General features: G+C 53.4%; 1 pseudogene; it reads left to right on the forward strand.

Moving 5' to 3' along the window:
* Positions 1–7,430: 7,430 nt before the first annotated feature.
* The window catches only part of LOC139835618 (uncharacterized), a 40,867-nt pseudogene continuing 21,438 nt past the window's right edge, over positions 7,431–26,859 (forward strand).

A 26,859-nucleotide genomic window follows, 5' to 3' on the forward strand; every position in this document is an offset into this window, starting at 1 on the left:
TAAGGGGAAGTCAAGAGAGCAGGAAGACATGGACAGACACTGGGATTCTCCTTTCTTTAAGCACTGCTGGGATTCAGGAATGAGCCGATTGCCTACAATCGACAACTACCCGGAATGTAGACAGCAGAAGAAGGGCGCAAGTGAGGTTTCAGTGTTCAAGCATCTAGGGCCTCTCCCATCTCAGAACAGACAAGCTGAGTCGTCTCGAGTGGAAGATTTCGAGGAGTCAGAAGATGAAGAAGAAGATAGATACCACCGACCAAGGTGGTGCCCTGATGGACTCAGTCATTCCCAAAAGCGTAGGGTTCAGCGGCTACGTAGCTTGGAGGAAGCCGAGGCACAGTACCTATACACGTTGAGGAAAGCGCGGCCTGATTTGGCCGTGAAAATTCAGCAAACTTTGGAGGCGGAGGTCCGTCCACAGAAGAAAGAATGGCGCCCCAAACAAATGAAAGCCGATGCGGAGGCATCGGCTGGCACAAATATGGTGTTCATACTTCCGTCGGAGTTTTGTGCTCCAAGAACCGAAGAAGTGCCAGTAGCACAGTTTGACTGTGGTCCACGGCCGGTTATCTTTGAAAAGCCACGAGAGAAGAGCTACAAACATTTGAAGGCCCTGTACCTGAGAGGTTATATCAACGGGCAGCCTGTCAGCAAGATGTTGGTTGACACGGGAGTGGCAGTCAATATAATGCCATACTCCATGCTACGGCGTTTGGGACGCTCTAACGCAGATCTGATCAAAACCAACGTCACACTAAGCGACTTCAACGGCCAAGCATCAGAAGCGCAAGGTGTTCTGAACGTGGATCTAACCGTGGGCCAAAAAACCATCCCTACATCATTCTTCATCGTCGACAGCAAAAGCACCTACGCTGTCCTGCTAGGGAGGGTTTGGATTCACGCCAACTGCTGCATTCCATCCACAATGCACCAATGCCTGATACAGTGGGATGGAGATGAAGTGGAGGTCGTTCATGCAGATGACTCGATCGAGATCTCATTAGCTGGCATGAATATTTGGGACGCAGACGACCAAGAGCCGATCTCTGGAGTTAGTTTGGACGGCTGTGAGCGCATCGAAGCTACAAAAAACGGGGTGAGGCTGGTCTTATCCACCGGCCTGACAGAGTAGCAAGACCAAGGTCAATGGACGTACGGGGCAAGGCCGATCCCTGCGATCGGCCCCAAAAAATAAAAAGCAACGATCTCACCTGAAGCATGTCACGTAGTCGTAGTAGGGAGACTCCCTCCCGTGTTGAAGCACAAATAAGTTGTAAACCTTCATTCAGCAATGCAATCGAAAAGGAGGCCGATTCCAGCAATCGACCCAAATTATCCTCACCATACGTTTTGCCTGTGTTCAGCATCGATCTAGCAGGCGACGGAAAGCTAGGGTATGGGTTTACATCGGCTGATGAGTTAGAAGAGATTGACATTGGTCCTGGGGATAAGCCACGACCAACATTTATCAGCAAAAAGTTGGATCCGCATCTGAGGGGCCTAATGATAGCTTTGTTGAAAGAATACCCAGATTGCTTTGCCTGGGATTACACAGAGATGCCCGGGTTAGACAGGAGCATCATTGAGCATCGGCTCCCTCTGAAGAAAGGATTTCAGTCGTTCCAGCAGCGAGCACGACAGATGAAGGCCGAAATTTTAGAAGAAGTCAAGAAAGAGATCGAGAAAATGTTGAACGCCGGGTTCATCAGGCCATGCAGGTATGCTGAGTGCATTTCTAGTATCGTACCTGTAGAGAAAAAGGACGGCCGATGGCGTGTCGCCATAGATTTTCGAGATCTCAATAGAGCCACTCCAAAGGATGAGTATCCAATGCCGGTAGCAGAGACATTGATCAATACAACAGCTGGTCATAAGGTTTTAAGTTTCATGGATGGCAATGCCGGTTACAACCAAATTTTTATGGCTCCAAAAGATATACACAAGACTGCATTCAGAGTACCAGGTTCGGTGGGTTTGTTTGAATATGTAGTCATGACGTTTGGACTGAAAAATGCCGCCGCAACATACCAAAGAGCCATGAATTACATCTTTCATGATTTGATCGGCAAGTTGGTGGAGATCTACATTGATGACGTGGTAGTCAAGTCTGTTTCAGTGGAAGGACACTTGGAGGATTTGCGACACGTCCTGGACCGAACTAGAAAATTCGGGCTAAGAATGAATCCAAAGAAGTGTGCTTTTGGTGTTACGGCCGGTCAATTCTTGGGTTTCTTGGTTCATGAACGCGGAATTGAGATCGGCCTGAAAAGTCAGGAGGCAGTGCGAACAATGAAGCCACCTACCACGAAGAAGGAACTCCAGTGTCTCATCGGCAAAATCAACTTCGTCAGAAGGTTCATCTCCAATCTGTCAGGACGAATTGAGCCGTTCATGGGATTGGTAAAAATTAAATGTGACGAGGAGTTTCGCTGGGGGCAGAGCAACAACGAGCGTTTGACGAGATTAAAGAGTATCTAACGAAGCCACCTGTGTTGGTGCCGCCCCAGCAAGACAGGCCATTCTATATTTACTTGTCAGTAGCTAACACTTCCATCGCCTCAGTGGTGGTGCAAGTTTATGATGGTCTGGAGAGAGTTGTTTTCTACCTCAGCAGAAGGATGTTGGATGCAGAAACTAGGTACCCTGAGATCGAGAAGTTGTGCCTCTGCTTATTTTTCACCTGCACCAAGCTTCATCACATCTTGCTGTCAGCGGAAATTGTCATCATATGCAAATCAGATGTCATCAAACATATGCTGTCGGCTCCTGTGTTGAAAGGCCGACTCGGTAAGTGGATGTTTGCATTATCGGAATTTGATATCCGGTATCAGCCTTCGAAAGCAGTCAAGGGACAGGCGTTGGCCGATCTTATTGCTGAACGAATCAACACTGATATAGCAGCATTGCCTGTGCGTGCATGGGCCATGTTTTTCGATGGATCGGTTTGTGATGATGGTTACGGCATCGGCATTCTACTCGTGTCGCCCCGGGGGGCAACATATTCCTTTTCCATCAGGTTACCTACCCCTTGCACCAACAATGTCGCTGAGTATGAAGCAATACGCAAGGGAATGGAGTTGCTATTGGAAGCCGGGGCAGAAGCAGTGGAACTTTTTGGAGACTCCAAATTGGTGATTTCCCAACTCACAGAGGAATACAAATGTGAGAGCGAGTCGCTCTTCCCATTATGGATGCAATGCCGTGAGCTGATGGCACAATTTAGGTACATAAACTTCAATTGGATCCCGAGGTCGCAAAATACCGAGGCAAACGATCTCGCACAGATGGCGTCAGGCTACAAGGACGTAGCAGGTGGAGCCGAGGTTCAGGTACAGTTCCTGGAACTGGATGACTGGAGAGCCGATATCTTCAATTACTTGAAAGATTCGGCTCGGGGGGCACCTAAACGGATAAGGTACAAGGCCATGAAGTATGTCCTTATTGGGGATGCCATGTTCTACAGGACTTTGGAAGGGTTACTTCTCAGATGTTTGGGACCAGCCGAGTCAAATCAGCTCTTACACGAGGTACACGAAGGTGCCTGTGGAACTCACCAATCGGCTCATAAGATGAAATGGTTGATCAGGCGATCGGGGTTTTATTGGCCCACCATGCTTGAGGATTGTTTTAAGTACTATAAAGGGTGTCAAGCGTGTCAGAAGTGTCGTGGTATCGTCACGGCATATGCCATAGGGTGGCTAATCGAAGTGGTTCCTTGTGGACTCACGGCGGTATCCGGATGCGGGTATGGGCACGAGCGACACGGCGACGTACCCAGGTTCGAGGCCCTGCGATGGAGGTAACACCTCTACTCCTGCTATGTGTGTATAGGATGATATCACAATACAATGGTGCTCCTAGAGCTGTATCCGGCTGCTCCTGGGAGGCTAAGGTAGACGAAGGTCTCTCTCACAGGGCAGCGTTAAGACTGGAATGAGTAAGAAGTGATCGATCGTCCCCCGCACGAGGGGGGTAGCCCAGCTTATATAGGCGCTGGCACTTTACATAGAGGTCCCTATAGTCTAGTGGCCGGCTTGGCCGGCTCCGGCTTCCGCTCCTTCCCGAGGCGTTGACGTCACGGAGCCGTTGAGGCGTAGTGGCCCGTCCCATCCATCTGCCAGGGTCAGCGGTATGGAGAGGAAGTGTCCCTGTCGCCATCATGCCCTGTTGCCGGTACGGATCGACGTACGCCATGATGGCCTGCCCGCTGCGTGGCACTGTTGCTCTACAGTGCCCCGCGCTTTGCGGGAGATGAGGTCAGCGTGGACCTTTGAACCCAGACCACCTACCCAGTTCCTTCTCGTGCAAGACTCGCCAGCCGGGAGTCGGTCTAGGGTGTAAACCCCAGTCGGATATGGCTTGTAGAAGCCGGCCCAGCCACAGCGTTGAAGGCTGTAGCCAGGCCGACTAGAACTTAGAGCCAGCCGACTCCTGGGTCAGCCGGCCACGGCTCCAGCCGGCTGCTCCTCAGCCGGCCTTTGCCGCGAGCCGGCTGACCTCAAGCCGGCTGCTCCGCGTCCATTTCCCTACCCGGGGTCTTCCCCCCGACACTAGCCCCCCGAAGCTGGCAAGGTCCTGCGTTTAAGAGGGACCTAGGCAGATTTCCCTGGCTTTATCTTTCGAATGTGTTTCAGCGGCACTTGAAGGGGCCGACTGAGGATTTTCATTCAGCCGGCTGCGCCCTTATCCGGCTTGCTTTGTCCGGCTGCCTCCAGCCGAACGCTATTTTTGCTTCTGCAGCTTTCGCTTTTTCGCAAGTGTTGACGATGTCTCCGCCTTGCTGAGAGAGTTTGGGGCCGGGTGGACTTTTAATGTCCGGCTCCGGCTTGGGTGCGCCGGTGTCTCCGCCGCCTCGGGCCCTCCGCCCGACTTGACCGGTCTGACGACTGGCTCCTGTTGCCGTTACGTATGGTCACATCGATGTTTCCTCCGGATCCGGTGCGGTCGTGGAGGAAGTGGCGCGCCCGTTTCCAGTAACCGCTGCCGTCGTGGGGGGTAGTTAAGGCCGCAGTAAATCCCAATCGTGGCCCACGATCGCCACGTGGCCGCGCAACTGGCGCGTCAGGTGGCTATAAATGCCCCCGGAGCGGTATCGAGGTGTCCTTCTTCTTCCTCGCGCTCCCACTCCGTTCTTTCTCTCGTTCGAGCTTTTCATCGTTCCGGCGCGGCTACTCCACCATTTCCCTGGCGAACTCCGGTGGGCAGCCGCCCCGACGTTCCTCCGCCGAGCCGCCGCCGCCACTCCGCCAATCCGGCGCCACGGGGCCGCGCGTGTCGATGGTACGCTCCTCTCCACCGCGCTCTCCTCCGGCGAGGAGCGGTTCTTCCTCACCGTTTCGCCTCTCGTGGTCTTCTTTTTCTTCCTCTTCATCGATGGCCCAACCAAGCGGCTCTTGGAGGGGCTCCTACATGCGGGAGGATGACATCGAGCGGCTTGTGCGTCTCTGCCGGATTCCGGCGGGGGTGATCACGAGGGCGCCCGACGTCGAGATGGAGCCCAGGCCGGAACCCGGCGAACGTGTGGTCTTCGGAGCGCACCTCGACCGTGGGTTGGGCCTGCGGGCTTCAAACTTCTTCCGCCGGTTCCTCGACTTCTTCGGCCTGCAGACTCACCACCTGCCGGCCAACGCCTTCATCCTCCTCAGCTGCTACGTGGCTTTCATGGAAGGCTACGCCGGCTTGTGGCCGGATGTGGAGTTCTGGAGCCGGCTCTTCTACATCAAGGCGCAGACGACTGAAGGCCATCTGAGGACCTGCGGTGCCGCCTCCATATATCCTCGCACGGGTACGTCTTTTCCGAGGATCCCGACTGTGGATTCTGTGAAGAACTGGCAGATGTCGTTCTTCTATGTGTGGAACGACAACCCAGCCTTCGACCGGCTCAACCTGCCGGAATACAACCCGGCTCCGCCAGTCGGCCGGCTCAACTGGGGCCACAACCCCAGGACGACGGACCCGGACGTGGAGGTGAATCTTCTGTGGGACTTCTTGGGAGAGTGCGTCACGGGGGGCCGGCTGACTGCCGAGGACCTCCTCTGCACTTATACCGAGCGCCGGGTGCTGCCGCTCCAGAGGCGTGTCCACAAGATTGGGCACATGTCCGGCCGGCTTGATCCAACCCGGACGTCGAAGGTGGAGCTCACCAAGGCCCAGGTTGCCCGCCGGGTGAACAACATCACCAAGGCCAACATGCCGGAGAACTGGGATTGGGGGCTGCCGCCTTACGACCGGGCATCGCCGCCTGAATTGGTAAGTTTGGTGTTTTGGCCGACTTTCGGCTTGCGGCTGCGTGGCCGACTTGCTACTTATTTTGTTTTGCTTTCAGCTCTTCGACCGCCAAGGTGTTGAGGACGGCAACCTGGCGCAGAAGATCTGGACGCCGGATCATGTTGACCTGGCTGACCAAGCCGGCGACCAAGCCGGCGACGATGATCTGCCGGAGGTGCCGGACCAAGGCGGCCAGGGGGAGCACAACCCGCCGCCTTCACCGGAGCACGAGCCGGAGCATGAGGAGCCGACGGAGTCCGGTACGGGGCCTATCCCCGCGGTGCCCCTGCGCTCGAGGCTGCCTGGCGCCTCGGCAACTTCTGCGCCCAGGGGGAGGAAACGAGCCGGCGGCGGGTCCACGGCTAAGCTGGAGGCTAGGGCCAAGAAGCAGCGCCGGGTGGAGCCCAAGAAGGTTCCAGAGGCAGCCGGGTGAGTCCTTTTTCTTCATTGTTTGATTCCTTTTCTTTCCTCTCTCTTTTTATTTATCTTTTCTTGTTTGTTCGACTAGGGCTGCCATCAAGTTCACCTAGGGCGGTGGCTCTCGGCCGCCTCCCCGTGCTGAGCCAACGCTCTCGCGGCAGAGGAGGGAGTCGACCCCGCAGTCTTCAATGCGCGCGCCGCCTGTTGTGATCGTGCCGCCTGCGGGCACATCTTCAACTGCGCCTCCTGCGGCGCCTGGCCGCGGCACCCAGGGTGAGCCGGTCCACCGGCCCACTTTGGATGAACTGTTTCCGCGCCGCGCTCCGCTGTTGGGGCCTGCGGCCGGGGCCGCCAGGGGTGCGCCGTCAGCGACCGGAGCTGGAGCCGGCGGGGCTGCGCCGCCTGATACAGGAGCTGGGGCCAGCGGGGCTGCGCCGCCTGAAGCTGGAGCTGGCGGGGCTGCACCGCCAGAGGGAACGCACCCGACGCCGGAGAAAGCAGCCCCCACCGGTCCGACTGCTTCGACCGTGCCGCCTCCGACTTCGGAGCCGTCGAGGGAGGAGCCGGCCGGGAAGGAGCCGGCAAGGGAGGAGCCAGCGCGCCCGAAGGACGCCGACTCCCGGGCGTTGGTGAGGAGGAAGGGCCCGTCGGACCCGTCTGAGGGCCTCCATGTGGCCAAGGGGGCCCGGCTGCTGCACGTGACGTCCGCCTCCGACTCCAGCCTTGGCTCGGCTGGCACCATGGAGAAGGCGTGGCACCAGGCGGATTCCTGCGAGGTGATCAGCCGGGAGGGGCAGCCTGGCGCGGCACCCATGAAGATGCTCTTCTCCGGCTACCGGGCCAGCCTTAAGGCCAAGGCCGCCGAGACCATTGCCCAGCTGGCAACGCTGGAGGATGCTAACAAGGTAGGTGTCTTCTTATTTTCTGCAAGTTTATTGTTATCCCGGTAGCCCTCCGAGGCATGGGCCGGCTGCTTGGAGCCGGTCCGGGTTTCGTCTAACATCTGATCGTTTCTTTTAGGTGGTTGCGGAGCGACGCACCGTCTTGTACAACCAAGTGGTGACCAGCTACCACAAGGCCAAGATTGAGCGAGCCGGCTTGGCTCGCGAGCTGGAGGTTGCCAAGGGTAAGGTTTTCTTCCTTTCGACTTGGCTTCTTTTTCTTTGATTTCATATGGCTGAAAACTTTTCTTGTCGATTTGCAGCTGAGGCTGCCCGGGTCCCACAGCTGGAGTCGGACCTTCGGGCCGCCCGCGCCCAATGCACCGAGAGCGAGGAGGCGGGCCGGGCTGCTGCTGCCAAGCTGAAGGTGGCTGATGGGGAGCTGACACGGCTGCGCAAGCTTGAGGCTAACCACCTCAAGGAGCTGGCCGCCCTCAAGAAGGACGGGGAGGAGAAGCTGGAGGGCCTGAGCAAGCGGCTGGAGGAGGTGGAACGACAGCGGCTTGCGCTTCGCGAAGAGGTGACCTCCAAGTCCGAGGAGCTGTTGGCCACCGCCAAGCGGTGGGTGGATGAGATTAGCGCGCTCGACCGCGGCTTGGCGGGTGAGTCTTATTTCTTTTTCCTTCCCCTTTGCCGGCTTTCGGCCGTCGGCTGCCGGCTTAGGTTGGCAGCCGGCAGCAGAAACTGATTTCTTTCGATATCTCCATCTTCAGGCTGGGGGCAGTCGGTTCATGCCGGCTACCACCAGTCTTTTCTTTTACTTCGACAATCTCCATCTTCAGGCTGGGGGCAGTCGGTTCATGCCGGCTGTCGCCAGTCTTTTCTTTTACTGAGACTTTCGATATCTCCATCTTCAGGCTGGGGGCAGTCGGTTCTTGCCGACTGCCGCCAGTCTTTTAAACTTTGACAATCTCCATCTTCAGGCTGGGGGCAGTCGGTTCTTGCCGACTGCCGCCAGTCTTACTTTGAAAATTTGCGTTTTTCTGCCTTTTTCCGGCTTCTCGGGTTTTTGATGTGTTTCTTCTTTGCAGCGGCCTTCCCTGAGGCGCAGGAGGCGGCACTAGCGGCCGTTGGCAAGGCGCGGGAGGAGCGCCGGAAGGCTACTGGGGAGCAGAGCTCCGCCTGCTTCACCATGGAGGACTATCTGTCGTCCATGGCCCCCCGCGTGGAGCCGATCACCAAGCTCGGCTGGGAGCTCCGGAAGGCGGCGGAAGAGCTAATCCGGCTGCTGTGGCCGACTGAAACGCTGCCGCAGGACCTCGCCAACCTCATCAAGTGGCTGGAGACGGCGCCTGACCGCTTCCTCGACTGGAAGGAGTCGGCTGCGCGTGCTGGAGCCGATATGGCCATCTCCTTCGTGCTCTCTTGGTATGAGGAAGTCAACCTTGATCAGTTGGAGTGCCGGCGGGCTGACGTGGAGAAGGCCTTTCGGCGGAGAACAAGACCGCCCGGCTTGCCCGCGCCTGCGCCATCGCCGACTTCGTCGACAAGCGCATCTTCATCGAGGATCCGAACCCGCCTTCTGACGACGAGGAGGAGGAGGAGGCGGAGGATGATGCGGACGCGCCTGAGGCGGACCCGGCAGCCGGCAACGCTGACGCTCCCCCGGCTGGTCCTGATCCAGCCAGTGCTTAAATGTATTTGTTTAAACATGTTGCTTTTGACAAGACAAATTCGTTAAATCCCCGGGATGCCGGGTGCATATGTAAGACAATGTTATTATCCTTTCATTATGGCACACTTTAATGTGTTTGTTAATCATTTGTGTGCCGGCTTGCTTTCTTTCAACTTGTTCGCTTTTTCCCATCCGCCCCACTCTTTGGCTTTGCCCTTGCCGATCGTACGTCCGACTTGCGGTCCGTCGCCGGATCAAGAGCGGGCCGCTGGGTGAGGCCGACAATATTTCAGTCGAACGAGTCGAATTCGGTGGTCCGACACTTATGAAAAGTTGTGCAAGAATCAATTCACTTTAACTCTTTCCCTTAGCCGTCTTTCGCGTGCCGGCTCCCTAGGCACTTACTCTCGCCAGCCGGACAGCCGGGTTGCGGTCTGTAGCTGGTCGGAAGCCGGCTGTCGGAAACCGGATCACGTTACTGAGCCGGCCGCGTGAGAGGGTGTTAGCCAATTGGCGAAAACAAGTACGCGAAAAACTTGTCGAAATCGGCGCTCTTAGCGCTTGCTTTTTCATAGCTTACAAAGGGGAGTACAAGGGATACATACATTCCTGCTCTCAAGTGTAAAATGGTCGAAGCAACCTGGCATTCCAGGGACGTTTAGTCTCCTCGTCAGTTTTGTTCGCCTGTTTTTCTTAGCCTCTTGGGCATCTATGAGATAGTAGGAATCATTGCCTACTGCCTTGCTCACGATGAAGGGACCCTCCCATGGGGATGACAGTTTATGCTGTCCGGCTGTCCGCTGGATCAGCCGGAGCACTAGGTCTCCTTCTCGGAATGCTAAGGACTGGACCTTCCGGCTATGATAGCGACGGAGGCTTTGCTGGTATACGGTGGACCTGGATTCGGCCATCAGCCGGACCTCTTCAACCAGGTCGACTCCATCTTCACGAGCTTCTTTGGCTTCCGCTTCTGTGTACAGCTTGATCCTTGGCGCGTCGTGCTCGATGTCAGTCGGCAGGACGGCTTCGGCCCCGTATACGAGGAAGAAGGGTGTGAAGCCGACTGAGCGGTTTGGCATTGTGCGCAGGCTCCACAGCACGCTGGGCAGCTCTTCAATCCAGCAGCCGGCTGAGCGCTCAAGCGGCTCCACCAGCCGGGGCCGGATGCCGGCTAGGATCAGGCCGTTTGCCTTTTCCACTTGGCCGTTTGACTCCGGATGCGCCACGGACGATAGGTCCATTCGGATCCCCATCTCCCCGCAATAGCGTTTGAAAATGCCTTCGGCGAAGTTGCTGCCGTTGTCGGTGATGATGCTATGGGGGTAGCCGTATCTCACGATTATCTCCTTGAGAAATGTGACGGCTGTGGAGCCGTCCAGCTTCTTGATTGGCTTGGCTTCGATCCACTTAGTGAATTTATCAATCATCACCAAGAGATGTGTCATGTCGCCTCGGGCTGTCTTGAATGGGCCCACCATATCCAAGCCCCATACGGCAAACGGCTAGGTAATGGGGATGGTCTTCAAGGCGGAAGTCGGCGTGTGCTTTTGCTTGGCAAAGCGTTGGCAGCCGTTGCACTTCTTCACCAGTTCTTCTGCGTCTCTGAGCGCAGTCGGCAAGTAAAAAACCGTGCCGGAAGGCTTTGGCCACTATGGCTCTGGAGGAGGCGTGATGGCCGCACTCTCCCTGGTGGATTTCCCGTAGGAGTTCAATCCCTTCAGCCGGCTCGACGCACCGCTGGAGCACCCCACTTACGCTGCGTTTGTACAGCTCGTGGTTGATGATTGTATAGGCCTTGGCCCTTCTCTCAATCTGCCTGGCTTGGACCCTGTCATGGGGCAGCACACCATCGGTGAGGTAGGAGAGGAATTCTTGTGCCCATGATGGTACGCATTTTATTTCAAACACGCTGACCACCAAGGCCTCCATCTTCGGAGCTTCCGGATTCGACTGCGTGGTCACCGGGTTCGGCTGTGGAGCCGGCTGGTTCGGCTGAGAAGCCCCCGAGTTTGGCTGAGAAGCCCCCGGGTTGGACTGAGAAGCCCCCGGGTTCGGCTGTGGAGCCGGCGGGTTTGGCTGATGAGCCCCCGACTTGGGCGATGAAGCCCCCGGGTTCGGCTGAGAAGCCCCCGGGTCAGCCGGCACGAATATGGAATCCGAGTCCGGTGACGGTATGATGGATGGCTTCCGCAGGTGCGCCAAGGCAACCCCCGGCGGAATTGCTTGCCGGGTTGAGCCTATCTTGGACAGCGCGTCAGCCGCCTCGTTGTTTGCTCGCGGCACATGATGGAACTCGCAGCCATCGAAGAAGCCGGACTGTTGCTGGACGTGGAAGCGGTACGAGGCCATGTTGGCGTCCTTTGCGTCCCAGTCACCAGATGCTTGTTGTATGACCAAGTCGGAGTCGCCGAAGCAGAGAATGCGACGCACGCCTATCTCCTTGGCCAGCTTCAGCCCATGGATGAGCGCCTCGTACTCCGCCACATTGTTGGATGCGGCGAAGTGGATCTGCAGGACGTAGTCCAGCCGATCTCCTTTGGGAGAGGTGACGACGATGCCGGCTCCCAAGCCATTTCGCATCTTTGAGCCGTCGAAGTGCAGCTTCCAGTGTGTGGAATCGGGCACCGGCGGCAGGTATTGCATCTCGGCCCAGTCGACGAAGAAGTCCGCGAGGATCTGCGACTTGATGGCCGTGCGTGGCTCGTAGATGATGGTGTGGGCGGCTAGCTCCAGGGCCCACTTGGCAACCCGGCCATTGGCGTCTTTGCTGCCGATGATTTCCGCCAAGGGTGCCGTGGCCACCACCTTGATGGGGTGCTCCTGGAAGTAGTGCTTGAGCTTCTTGGCCGCCATGTATACGCCGTAGGTGACTTTCTGGTAGTGGGGGTAGTTTTGCTTTGACTGGGACAGCACTTCGCTGAGATAGTAGACTGGGCGCTGGACCGACTGCTCCTTGCCAGCTTCTTTGCCGGCTTCCTTGCGCTCCACCACCAGGACGACGCTAACCACACGATTGGTGGCAGCGATGTATAACAGCATCGGCTCCATTGAAGCCGGCGATGCGAGGATGGGCGCGGTCGAGAGCACGCGCTTTAAGTCACGGAAGGCTTCGTCCGCCTGTGGTGACCAGACGAATTTGTCCGATTTCTTCAGCAGCTGGTACAGGGGCAGTGCCTTCTCCCCCAGCCGGCTGACGAAGCGGCTCAAGGAGGCCAGGCATCCGGTGAACTTCTGGACGTCCTTGAGGCACTGCGGCAGCTCCATCTTCTCAATGGCACTGATCTTCTCCGGGTTGGCTTCGATTCCTCGCTGAGAGACGAGGTAGCCCAGGAGTTGGCCGGCTGGCACGCCGAACGTGCACTTGGCCGGGTTGAGCTTCATCCGGAATCTTCGCAGATTGGTGAAGGTTTCGCTCAGATCGTCAAGGAGGGTAGGCATCTCCTTGGTTTTTACAACGACATCATCCACATATGCGTGAACATTTCTGCCGATTTGATCCTGCAAACACTTTTGCATGCACCTTTGGTAGGTGGCGCCTGCATTTTTCAAGCCGAATGGCATAGTCGTGTAGCAGTAAGCCCCATACGGGGTAATGAACGAAGTCTTTATTTGATCAGCCGGATTCAAAGGAATCTGGTGGTAGCCTGAATAGGCATCTAAGAAAGACAACAGTTCACAGCCGGCAGTCGAGTCTATAACTTGATCTATGCGCGGCAGGGGGAAGGGATCCTTCGGGCACGCCTTGTTGAGGCTGGTGTAGTCGATACACATGCGCCAGGAGCCGTTCTTCTTCAAAACCAGGACCGGGTTCGCCAACCAGTCCGGGTGCAGCACTTCCATGATGAAGCCGGCAGCTAGGAGACGGGCGATTTCTTCACCGATGGCCTTCCTTCGTTCTTCGGCGAAGCGCCTGAGAGGCTGCTTCACCGGCTTTGCTTCAGGCCTGACGTGGAGGTGGTGCTCAGCCAACTCCCTCGGTACACCCGGCATGTCCCTTGGAGACCATGCGAAGATGTCCCGATTCTCACGGAGGAAGCTGGTGAGCTCGCTTTCCTATTTGCTGCTTGATGACGCGTAAAGCACACGCTCGTTGGGAACCCCAAGTGGAAGGTGTGATGCGTACAGCAGCAAGTTTCCCTCAGTAAGAAACCAAGGTTTATCGAACCAGTAGGAGTCAAGAAGCACGTTGAAGGTTGATGGCGGTGGGATGTAGTGCGGCGCAACACCAGGGATTCCGGCGCCAACGTGGAACCTGCACAACACAACCAAAGTACTTTGCCCCAACGAAACAGTGAGGTTGTCAATCTCACCGGCTTGCTGTAACAAAGGATTAACCGTATTGTGTGGAAGATGATTGTTTGCAGAAAACAGTAGAACAAGTATTGCAGTGGATTGTATTTCAGTAAAGAGAATTGGACCGGGGTCCACAGTTCACTAGAGGTGTCTCTCCCATAAGATAAACAGCATGTTGGGTGAACAAATTACAGTTGGGCAATTGACAAATAAAGAGAGCATGACCATGCACATATATATCATGATGAGTATAGTGAGATTTAATTGGGCATTACGACAAAGTACATAGACCGCCATCCAACTGCATCTATGCCTAAAAAGTCCACCTTCAGGTTATCATCCGAACCCCCTCCAGTATTAAGTTGCAAAGCAACAGACAATTGCATTAAGTATTGCGCGTAATGTAACTAGTGACTACATCCTTGAACATAGCACCAATGTTTTATCCCTAGTGGCAACAGCACATCCGTAACCTTAGTGGTTCTTGTCACTCCTCCAGATTCACGGAGACATGAACCCACTATCGAGCATAAATACTCCCTCTTGGAGTTACTAGCATCAACTTGGCCAGAGCATCTACTAATAACGGAGAGCATGCAAGATCATAAGCAACACATAGACATAGCTTTGATAATCAACATAACAAGTATTCTCTATTCATCGGATCCCAACAAACGCAACATATAGAATTACAGATAGATGATCTTGATCATGTTAGGCAGCTCACAAGATCCGACAATGATAGCACAATGGGGAGAAGACAACCATCTAGCTACTGCTATGGACCCATAGTCCAGGGGTAGACTACTCACACATCACACCGGAGGCGACCATGGCGGCGTAGAGTCCTCCGGGAGATGATTCCCCTCTCCCGGCAGGGTGCCGGAGGCGATCTCCTGGATCCCCCGAGATGGGATCGGCGTTGGCGGCGTCTCTGGAAGGTTTTCTGTATCGTGGCTCTCGGTACTGGGGGTTTCGTCACGGAGGCTTTAAGTAGGCGGAAGGGTAGGTCAAGAGGCGGCGCGAGGGGCCCAAACCATAGGCCGGCGCGGCCAGGGGTGGGGCCGCGCCGCCCTAGGGTTTGGCCACCCCGTGGCCCCTCTTCGTTTCGTCTTCGGACTTCTGGAAGCTTCGTGGAAAAATAGGCCCCTGGGCGTTGATTTCGTCCAATTCCGAGAATATTTCCTTACTAGGATTTCTGAAACCAAAAACAGCAGAAAACAGCAACTGGCACTTCGGCATCTTGTTAATAGGTTAGTTCCAGAAAATGCACGAATATGACATAAAGTGTGCATAAAACATGTAGATAACATCAATAATGTGGCATGGAACATAAGAAATTATCGATACGTTGGAGACGTATCAGCATCCCCAAGCTTAGTTCTGCTCGTCCCGAGCAGGTAAAACGATAACAAAGATAATTTCTGGAGTGACATGCCATCATAATCTTGATCATACTATTTGTAAAGCATATGTAGTGAATGCAGCGATCAAAACAATGTATATGACATGAGTAAACAAGTGAATCATAAAGCAAAGACTTTTCATGAATAGCACTTCTAGACAAGCATCAATAAGTCTTGCATAAGAGTTAACTCATAAAGCAATAATTCAAAGTAAAGGCATTGAAGCAACACAAAAGAAGATTAAGTTTCAGCGGTTGCTTTCAACTTATAACATGTATATCTCATGGATATTGTCAACATAGAGTAATATAATAAGTGCAATAAGCAAGTATGTAGGAATCAATGCATAGTTCACACAAGTGTTTGCTTCTTGAGGTGGAGAGAAATAGGTGAACTGACTCAACATTGAAAGTAAAAGAATTGTCCTCCATAGAGGAAAAGCATCGATTGCTATATTTGTGCTAGAGCTTTGATTTTGAAAACATGAAACAATTTTGTCAACGGTAGTAATAAAGCATATGGATCATGTAAATTATATCTTATAAGTTGCAAGCCTCATGCATAGCGTACTAATAGTGTCCGCACCTTGTCCTAATTAGCTTGGACTACCGGGTCATCACAATGCATTGTTTTGACCAAGTGTCACAAAGGGGTACCTCTATGCCGCCTGTACAAAGGTCTAAGGAGAAAGCTCGCATTGGATTTCTCGCTATTGATTATTCTTCAACTTAGACATCCATACCGGGACAACATAGACAACAGATAATGGACTCCTCTTTTATGCATAAGCATGTAACAACAATTAATAATTTTTCTCATTTGAGATTTGAGGATATATGTCCAAAACTGAAACTTCCACCATGGATCATGGCTTTAGTTAGCGGCCCAATGTTCTTCTCTAACAATATGCATGCTTAACCATAGGGTGGTAGATCGCTCTTACTTCAGACAAGACGAACATGCATAGCAACTCACATGAAATTCAACAATGAATAGTTGATGGCGTCCCCAGTGAACATGGTTATCGCACAACAAGCAACTTAATAAGAGATAAAGTGCATAATTACATATTTAATACCACAATAGTTTTTAAGCTATTTGTCCCATGAGCTATATATTGCAAAGGTGAATGATGGAATTTTGAAGGTAGCACTCAAGCAATTTACTTTGGAATGGCGGAAAATACCATGTAGTAGGTAGGTATGGTGGACACAAATGGCATAGTGGTTGGCTCAAGTATTTTGGATGCATGAGAAGTATTCCCTCTCGATACAATGTTTAGGCTAGCAAGGCTTATTTGAAACAAACACAAGGATGAACCGGTGCAGCTAAACTCACATAAAAGACATATTGAAAACATTATAAGACTCTACACCGTCTTCCTTGTTGTTCAAACTCAATACTAGAAATTATCTAGACCTTAGAGAAACCAAATATGCAAACCAAATTTTAGCATGCTCTATGTATTTCTTCATTAATGGGTGCAAAGCATATGATGCAAGAGCTTAATCATGAGCACAACAATTGCCAAGTATCACATTACCCAAGACATTTATAGCAATTACTACATGTATCATTTTCCAATTCCAACCATATAACAATTTAACGAAGAAGAAACTTCGCCATGAATACTATGAGTAGAAACCAAGGACATACTTGTCCATATGCTACAGCGGAGCGTGTCTCTCTCCCATAAAGTGAATGCTAGGATCCATTTTATTCAAACATAACAAAAAACAAAAACAAACCGACGCTCCAAGAAAAAGCACATAAGATCTGATGGAATAAAAATATAGTTTCAGGGGAGGAACCTGATAATGTTGTCGATGAAGAAGGGGATGCCTTGGGCATCCCCAAGCTTAGACGCTTGAGTCTTCTTGATATATGCAGGGGTGAACCACCGGGGCATCCCCAAGCTTAGAGCTTTCACTCTCCTTGATCATGTTGCATCATACTCCTCTCTTGATCCTTGAAAACTTCCTCCACACCAAACTCGAAACAACTCATTAGAGGGTTAGTGCACAATAAAAATTAACATATTCAGAGGTGACACAATCATTCTTAACACTTCTGGACATTGCATAATGCTACTGGACATTAATGGATCAAAGAAATTCATCCAACATAGCAAAAGAGGCAATGCGAAATAAAAGGCAGAATCTGTCAAAACAGAACAGTTCGTATTGACGAATTTTAAAATGGCACCAGACTTGCTCAAATGAAAATGCTCAAATTGAATGAAAGTTGCGTGCATATCTGAGGATCATGCACGTAAATTGGCTTAATTTTCTGAGCTACCTACAGGGAGGTGGACCCAGATTCGTTACAGCAAAGAAATCTGGAACTGCGCAGTAATCCAAATCTAGTACTTACTTTTCTATCAACGGCTTTACTTGGCACAACAAAACACAAAACTAAGATAAGGAGAGGTTGCTACAGTAGTAAACAACTTCCAAGACACAAAATAAAAACAAAGTACTGTAGGTAAAAACATGGGTTGTCTCCCATAAGCGCTTTTCTTTAACGCCTTTCAACTAGGCGCAGAAAGTGTGTATCAAGTATTATCAAGGGGTGGTGCATTCTCAGCGGGGTGCGGAGTGTTCTCAACTATGCATATTATCTTTTCTATGTGAGTTTCAGAGGCTCCCTTTTCATTAGTCTTGGGCTTGCTACTCTCATCAAACAAATCTTCAGGAACAATCCAATCAAAATTCTTTTCTAGTGCCTCACACATTCCCAAGAGCTTGCAAGGTATTGATGTTTTAATATCCCCCTCATAATTAACTTTATTAGTGTACTTTTGTCTATCCTTTTCCATCTTCTCAAGGGTACTGGCAAAGTTGGTATAAGAACCTAGCATATTATATTTAGTGAAAACTTGTCTACCTTCTCTCGCTATTCCCCCAAATTCTTTAAGAAGGGTTTCTAATACAAAATCTTTCTTTTCTCCTTCTTCCATATCACTGAGTGTAAGAAACATATGTTGAATCACAGGATTAAGATTAACAAATCTAGCTTCTAGTGCGTGTACTAAAGAAGCAACAGCAATTTCATAAGTGGGGGCAAGTTCTGCCAAGTGTCTATCTTCAAAATCTACGACCGTACTAATATGAGTGAAAAAATCTTCTATATTATCTTTCCCAAGGATAGACCCTCGACCTACCGGCACATCTTTAAGAACAAACTTAGGAGGAAACATTATGAAATAAGTAAAGTAAATGCAAGTAACTAATTTTTTTGTGTTTTTGATATAGCAAACAAGATAGCAAATAAAGTAAAACTAGCAACTAATTTTTTTTGTATTTTGATTTAGTGCAGCAAACAAAGTAGTAAATAAAACTAAGCAAGACAAAAACAAAGTAAAGAGATTGAGAAGTGGAGACTCCCCTTGCAGCGTGTCTTGATCTCCCCGGCAACGGCGCCAGAAATTTAGCTTGATGACGCGTAAAGCACACGCTCGTTGGGAACCCCAAGTGGAAGGTGTGATGCGTACAGCAGCAAGTTTCCCTCAGTAAGAAACCAAGGTTTATCGAACCAGTAGGAGTCAAGAAGCACGTTGAAGGTTGATGGCGGCGGGATGTAGTGCGGCGCAACACCAGGGATTCCGGCGCCAACGTGGAACCTGCACAACACAACCAAAGTACTTTGCCCCAACGAAACAGTGAGGTTGTCAATCTCACCGGCTTGCTGTAACAAAGGATTAAGCAGTATTGTGTGGAAGATGATTGTTTGCAGAAAACAAGTAGAACAAGTATTGCAGAGATTGTATTTCAGTAAAGAGAATTGGACCGGGGTCCACAGTTCACTAGAGGTGTCTCTCCCATAAGATAAACAGCATGTTGGGTGAACAAATTACAGTTGGGCAATTGACAAATAAAGAGAGCATGACCATGCACATACATATCATGATGACTATAGTGAGATTTAATTGGGCATTACGACAAAGTACATAGACCGCCATCCAACTGCATCTATGCCTAAAAAGTCCACCTTCAGGTTATCATCCGAACCCCCTCCAGTATTAAGTTGCAAAGCAACAGACAATTGCATTAAGTATTGCGCGTAATGTAACTAGTGACTACATCCTTGAACATAGCACCAATGTTTTATCCCTAGTGGCAACAGCACATCCGTAACCTTAGTGGTTCTTGTCACTCCTCTAGATTCACGGAGACATGAACCCACTATCGAGCATAAATACTCCCTCTTGGAGTTACTAGCATCAACTTGGCCAGAGCATCTACTAATAACGGAGAGCATGCAAGATCATAAACAATACATAGACATAGCTTTGATAATCAACATAACAAGTATTCTCTATTCATCGGATCCCAACAAACGCAACATATAGAATTACAGATAGATGATCTTGATCATGTTAGGCAGCTCACAAGATCCGACAATGATAGCACAATGGGGAGAAGAAAACCATCTAGCTACTGCTATGGACCCATAGTCCAGGGGTAGACTACTCACATATCACACCGGAGGCGACCATGGCGGCGTAGAGTCCTCCGGGAGATGATTCCCCTCTCCGGCAGGGTGCCGGAGGCGATCTCCTGGATCCCCCGAGATGGGATCGGCGTTGGCGGCGTCTCTGGAAGGTTTTCCGTATCGTGGCTCTCGGTACTGGGGGTTTCGTCACGGAGGCTTTAAGTAGGCGGAAGGGTAGGTCAAGAGGGGGCGCGAGGGGCCCAAACCATAGGCCGGCGCGGCCAGGGGTGGGGCCGCGCCGCCCTAGGGTTTGGCCACCCCGTGGCCCCTCTTCGTTTCGTCTTCGGACTTCTGGAAGCTTCGTGGAAAAATAGGCCCCTGGGCGTTGATTTCGTCCAATTCCGAGAATATTTCCTTACTAGGATTTCTGAAACCAAAAACAGCAGAAAACAAAGAATCGGCACTTCGGCATCTTGTTAATAGGTTAGTTCCAGAAAATGCACGAATATGACATAAAGTGTGCATAAAACATGTAGATAACATCAATAATGTGGCATGGAACATAAGAAATTATCGATACGTTGGAGACGTATCACTGCTCAAGCCGGCACCGATGGTGACGTACTTGTCCGGCTGCGCCGGGTCGAGCAGGATCTTCTTGGTGTTGTCGGCTGGCTGGAAGTGAGTCGTCCCAGCCGGGTTGCCTACAGCCGGCATGTCCGCCTGTGCGGCCTTAGCCAGGGCGACGGCGTCGTGGATGAGCTGCTTCTCGGTGGCGATGACCAGCGTCTGGGCCATCTTGGAGCTCTGTGTGGCGCAGTCCATGGAGCGGCGGTAGTCGCCGGCTACGGTGATGACCCCCTTTGGGCCAGGTAGCTTCATCTTCAGGTACCCATAGTGGGGCACCGCCATGAACTTGGTCAGGGCCGGCCTGCCTAGGAGCGCGTGGTAGGGACTCACGAGGTCCACCACCTCGAACTCGATCCTTTCGGTGCGGAAGTGATCCGGCTTCCCGAACATCACCTCCAGCGTGATCCGGCCGATCGGCTGGCAGCAGTGGCCTGGCACGATGCCATTGAAGACGGTGGGGGTGGGACGCAACTCAGTCTCCTGGATGCCCAGCTTGCGGGCGGTGTCGCGGTAGAGGATGTTGATGCTGCTGCCCCCGTCGATGAGGACGCGCGAGAAGCGCACGCTGCGCCGAGTTGTGCCGATGGTGGGGTCGAGGACCATGGCGTAGCTGCCCGGCTTCGGCAAGACAGCCGGTGTGTCGCGGCGATCAAAGGTGATGGCCTGCTCTGACCAGTTTAGGATCTGGGGGACCGGCGGTATGACCGCATTGACTTCGAGGGAACGGCTCTGCTGGCTCGTCTTGTCCTCGGGCTCGGAGGTGAAGATGATGCAGGTAGCATCCTCGGCCAAGTAGCGGCCATGGGGCACGTGGTTAGCCTCGTGGTGCTCGAGGTTGGCGTTCTCTGCGCCGGCTTGGCCACCCGGCCCGCCGGCTGGTGGAGGCGGGGGTGGAGGCGGGAGAGGTTCACCGCTTGTCAGCCGCTTCATGAAGTGGCAGTCGCGGGTGGTGTGGTTGGAGGGGTTCTTGCCGCTGTGGTACTTGCACGGCGAGTCGAGCATTTGCTCGAAGGTGTACTTCGGCTTCCAGGGCCGGTCTTGCTTCTGGCGCCGGCTTCCGCCAGCCGCCGCATGGTCCGACACGGCCGCCACTTGGGTGGAACCGTACCGGCGGTCCGGCTGGTCGTTGTGCCGCTTGCCGCGGTAGTTGTCCCGCCGGCTGCCATGCGAGCCGCCCTCGGCCGACTTGTTGTTGTTGTCCCGCCTGGCGGGGGCCGGCGAAATTTCAGCCGGAGGCTTGCCGGCTTCCTCAGCCAGCGCGTACTTGTCAGCGATGGCCATCAAGGCGGCCATCGACTGGGGGTCGATACGGCGTAGCTTGTGCCATAGCATGGTGTTGGGCCGACAGCCTCCCATGAAGAAGCTGATGGCCTGGATCTCGTGCACACCCTCGCAGGAGTTGCGCATCTCACACCAGCGCGTCAGGTATGCGCGATCCGTCTCGTCCGGGCCCTACTTGCACATCTCCAGCTGTTGGGGCCGACCCGGCCGGTGGTAAGTGCCGGTGAAGTTGCTGATGAAGGCAGCTTCAAAGTCCAGCCAGCCGTTTATGCTGCCGGCTGGCAGGTTGTTGAGCCATGTGTGGGCGGAGCCGAGCAGCATGAGGGGGGAGTAGCGCACAGCCCATCGCTTGTTGCCTTTGGCGATGCCGACTGCGGTGGAGTAGTCCAGCAGCCAGTCCTCCGGCTTGGCAGTGCCGTCGTACTTGGGGGTGTCACGCGGGAGCTGGAAGCCGTCGATCATGGGCTCGTTGATGATGCGCGGCCCGAAGCACTTTGGGCCGGCTGGCGCTTCTTCTTCCGCGATGCGGGATTCGACCAGCCGGTCGAGGTGTTCTCTGGCGTCGGTTGGCTCGATGCGCGGGCCCAGCCGGGAGCGTGCCGGCTGGCGTGCGCCGCTTGCTTCTGGAGCCGGCCGGTGCTGGCGGCGGGGCTCGGAGTCTTGCTCCTGGTTCCGGCTTGGAGGAGGCCGGCTGCGGCTGCTGCCGCTCGGCTGGTGGCTCGGCCGGCTCGAGCTTGCGTGCGTGGCCCGGGAATCACGGTGCCGACCTGGTGCTGGGGAGGAGGACTCGGCCGTGTCCCTGGCGCCTTCCCTGTCGTTGCCTGCAGCGCCACGAGCGTGAGAAGCTCTGGGGGCATTGACATACCTGGGGTCGGCCGCCTGCTTGGTGGCTGCGTTGAGCAGCTCAGTCACCCGCTTGGTCTGGCGGCGTAACTCTTCGCCTTCGAGGCGGTTCAGCTCTTCTGCGGCGGCTTGTGCCGCACGCATGTTCTTGTCGGGGGTGTTGTAGACGGGTTGCTCCTCTGACGGAGCCGGCGAGGGAGCGCCGTCGCGGGCGATCTCGGCGCCAAGGTCGCGGCCCCTGCGGCGGATCTGGCCGGCTCGGCTGGGACCGTCGCCGCCTGGAGTGAGGCCGTGGGCGCGGTTGTACTCACGCTGGGTGATCTCCATCTGGCACTTAGCAGCGGCCAGTTCTTCGGTTTGCTTGAGGAGGAGCTGGCGGTGCGCCTCCAACTCCGCCTCGATGGTGGTGGGGTCGCCGCCAGGCGTGAGCGGGGTGCTCAGCTTCGTCCGGACTTCCTCCAGCCGGGACGGTGGTGGCGGCGCCTTTGCGCCCGAGCCGGCCGCGCCGGCCGCGAGGTGACGCTCCAGCTCCGGGCCATGGATGCGTGCGGACTTGGTGGGCAGCTCGTCGCCGGTTGCCATGACCTCGTGCATGATGCAGGGGCTGGCGGTGGTGAGGCTGGTGGCGACGTAGACGTCGAAGCCGCCGAAGCTGATGATGTTGCCGCCAGCAGGGAATGGCCGGTCGGCGAAGCAACCAGCGTTATCGCTGATGCAGTCGAGGGAGCCGAATCTCCAGATCAAGCTGAAGCGACCCGCTCGCCGGTGGTGATGGTGAGGCCCGTCCGGATGAAGACACCGGCCGCGGACGCTGAAAGCCCCACGGTGGGCGCCAAATGTCGTGGTATCGTCACGGCATATGCCATAGGGTGGCTAATCTAAGTGGTTCCTTGTGGACTCACGGCGGTATCCGGATGCGGGTATGGGCACGAGCGACACGGCGACGTACCCAGGTTCGAGGCCCTCCGATGGAGGTAACACCTCTACTCCTGCTATGTGTGTATAGGATGATATCATAGTACAATGGTGCTCCTAGAGCTGTATCCGGATGCTCCTGGGAGGCTAAGGTAGACGAAGGCTCTCTCACAGGGCAGCGCTAAGACTGGAATGAGTAAGAAGTGATCGATCGTCCCCCGCACGAGGGGGGTAGCCCAGCATATATAGGCGCTGGCACTTTACATAGAGGTCCCTATAGTCTAGTGGCCGGCTTGGCCGGCTCCGGCTTCCGCTCCTTCCCGAGGCGTTGACGTCACGGAGCCGTTGAGGCGTAGTGGCCCGTCCCATCCGTCTGCCAGGGTCAGCGGTATGGAGAGGAAGTGTCCATGTCGCCATCATGCCCTGTAGCCGGTACGGATCGATGTACGCCATGATGGCCTGCCCGCTGCGTGGCACTGTTGCTCTACAGTGCCCCGCGCTTTGCGGGAGATGAGGTCAGCGTGGACCTTTGAACCCGGACCACCTACCCAGTTCCTTCTCGTGCAAGACTCGCCAGCCGGGAGTCGGTCTAGGGTGTAAACCCTAGTCGGATATGGCTTGTAGAAGCCGGCCCAGCCACAGCGTTGAAGGCCGTAGCCAGGCCGACTAGGACTTAGAGCCAGCCGACTCCTGGGTCAGCCGGCCACGGCTCCAGCCGGCTGCTCCTCAGCCGGCCTTTGCCGCGAGCCGGCCGACCTCAAGCCGGCTGCTCCGCGTCCATTGCCCTACCCGGGGTCTTCCCCCCGACAAGAAGTTTGGGAGCATTCAGATCGTACCCGCATCAGCAATGAACCCCATCATCAAGCCTTGGCCATTTCGAGGTTGGGGCATGGATATGATCGGCAAAATCAATCCTCCATCGAGCAAAGGCCATATGTGGGTTCTGGCCATTACAGATTATTTCACTAAATGGGTGGAGGCCGTCCCTATGAAGTCAGTGGCATCGAAAGATGTTATCAATTTCGTGAAAGAACATGTCATTCATAGATTCGGGATTCCCCAGACTATCACGACCGATGGAGGTTCGGTCTTCATTTCTCGCGAGTTTAGAAAGTTCTGCGAGGACACGGGAATCAAGTTGATCCAATTGTCTCCATACTATGCTCAAGCAAATGGGCAAGCTGAAGCGTCCAACAAGAGCCTTATCAAGCTGATTAAGAGGAAAATCGACGAGTACCCTAGACGTTGGCACGAGGTATTGTCAGAGGCTTTGTGGGCTTATCGCATGTCATGTCATGGAGCGATAAAAACCTCGCCATACCATCTGGTCTATGGACAAGAAGCCGTATTGCCCTGGGAAATCACGGCTGGGTCGAGACGGATTACGTTTCAGAATGATTTAACAACTGAAGAATATGTAGCCCTGATGAGTGATAGCATTGAGGATGTAACGGAACTTAGATTGTGGTCGCTTGAGAAAATTAAAGAGAACAAAGCCAAGGTAGCTCGCGCGTATAATAAGAAGGTGAGACCAAAGGAGTTCCACGTTGGTGATCTGGTATTGGAAGCTGTGTTGCCATTGGGGACTAAGGATGCAATGTATGGTAAATGGTCTCCAAATTGGCACGGGCCGTACAGGGTCGACCAAGTTTTAAAGGGTAATGCATACATGCTCGAGGAGCTGAACGGTGTGAAGTTCCCAGTGCCTGTCAATGGTCAGCATCTCAAGAAATATTTCCCAAGTATGTGGGATGATGGACAGTGAAATATGGGGGCCGATGCATGAAATCGGCCAGCATCTCAAGAAATATTTCCCAAGTATGTGGGATGATGGACAGTGAAATATGGGGGCTGATGCATGAAATCGGCCAGTAAATTTTTTTTTTACAGAGCAACAGGACGCAAAGTACAACCGATGCACAGACATCGACTTTAGAATAAAAAAGCCGATGCGCAGCCATCGACTCTAGAGGTACGAGCAGGTATCAAGTTACCGTTTGAATTTGGGGAATGTCTGCTTGGTACTGTCTAATTAGGTAACTGAGTCTGGCCTTATTGGCGTTTTATGGTGAAAGACCGATGCGTTGCTATCGGATCTTGGTGCGTTGACCTACTTTGACAATCGGAAAAACCAGACATAGAAGCATTCTTCATTGATTAAAAGGGGGATTTTACAATAAGAGCCGATTGCTCACAAAAGGAGGATCTGCTGCCTAATGCACTACTACTAGCCCTATTCTAGTAGTCCCTAATCTAGGAGCCGTCGCTGCCCTCGTCGTCGCCATCCTCGCCGCTATCGGCGCTGCTGCCGGCGATGTCTTCGTCGCTGCTGCTGAAGCCGTCGACAGGGGATTTTTCTTCGTCTTCGTCGTCGTCGTCATCGTCCTCCGACTCGGCGCGGAAGCGCTTCGCCGGCGAGTACTCGTCGGAGGAGGTGTCGTCCTCCGCCTCATCCTCCTCGTCGGAGGAGATGTCCGCGCCCCAGGAGAAGGCGTCGTCGCCGCTCTCCTCCTCCAACTCCCCGTCGACGAGGAACTGGAGGTTATCCTCCCCGTCGGTCAAGGATTCGTCATCCTCTGACCCGACGGCGAAGTCCCAATCCACCTCGTCCCACCACAGCGGGGCGCGGGCCTCGTATGCCGCTATCGGGCCGTACTCCGGCGCCGGCTCGCTGGAGGAGGAGGATTGGAAGGAGAGACCCGAAGAGGCAGAGGAGGAGTCCATGGTTGCAGAGGAGGGTTTTTTCGATTGCTAATGCGGAACAGGAGAATGAAGATGCGAACTGCTCGGATGAGGTTAAATAAAGGGGATACAGTGGAAGATGATTCAATGCTGTGGCAGTTTCGAGGATGCGGTGCCAAAACTGTCAAATCGTGTAGTATGGAGAAGTTGAGAAGGCAAGGCATCATGATGGAAGGGCACTGTAGCGGTTCTGCTCTGCAACGCGTGACCCGATGAAGGAAAACAGAGTGGTTTTGGAATTATTATTGCCAAAACCAGGGGGCATGTGTTATCACCAGATTTTAGCCAAATCAGAAGATGGGCCGTGATTGAGATGGGCTTGGAAGATATACACATAAAGTGTTTCTGAATCGGCCTCGTGCGAGAATTTGGGCTAGATTGCCCGTATATTTGTACATTATGGTAGATCGCATTTTAGTTTAGAATTAAGAGATAGAGTTTGGTTCGTACACAGTTAGGTTTATTCCAAAGATAGAAAGTCCACGGACTATAAATATGTACCTAGGGTTATTGAGAAAGGAGGACGATCACGTTCACAACAAACACAATCTAGGCGCATCGCCACCCCTTGTTTCGAGGGTTTCTTCCGGGTAAGCGTCGTGCTGCCCAGATCGCATCTTGCGATCTGGGCAGTATCAGTTTATTCGTTGCTTTGTATTGCTCGTACTGAAGCCTTGTTGATGGCGAGTAATACTGTTATCATAGATGTTTTGGGGCTAACATTAGTACTTATGTGATACGTTTGCTTAGTTATGCTGCCCCTAAATATCCAGCTGCCTTTGCACCTATCTTAGGTGTAAGGGCAGCATCTTGCTTTGTCTTTACTTAGTAGATTTGATCTGTTATGGTTGTTCCTTGTTCTTCAAGGACTAGTTTGATATCCGCATGGTCAGGCCTTGCAAACGGGTTGCACGATCCAGTAGTGTGTAAGGTATGGTTTGCCGATCCAAGTGGGGTTGTTCCGGGAATCGACTCTGTGTTGGTTTTTAGGCCCCTTCTAGGATTAGTTTTCTGTTATCTTTCGCATTTGCCAGGCTCAACTACGTGTAGGACGTTCCAATTATGTGGT

The sequence above is a fragment of the Lolium perenne genome, chromosome 2 (genome assembly GCF_019359855.2).
Source record: "Lolium perenne isolate Kyuss_39 chromosome 2, Kyuss_2.0, whole genome shotgun sequence".
Lineage (NCBI taxonomy): Eukaryota > Viridiplantae > Streptophyta > Magnoliopsida > Poales > Poaceae > Lolium > Lolium perenne.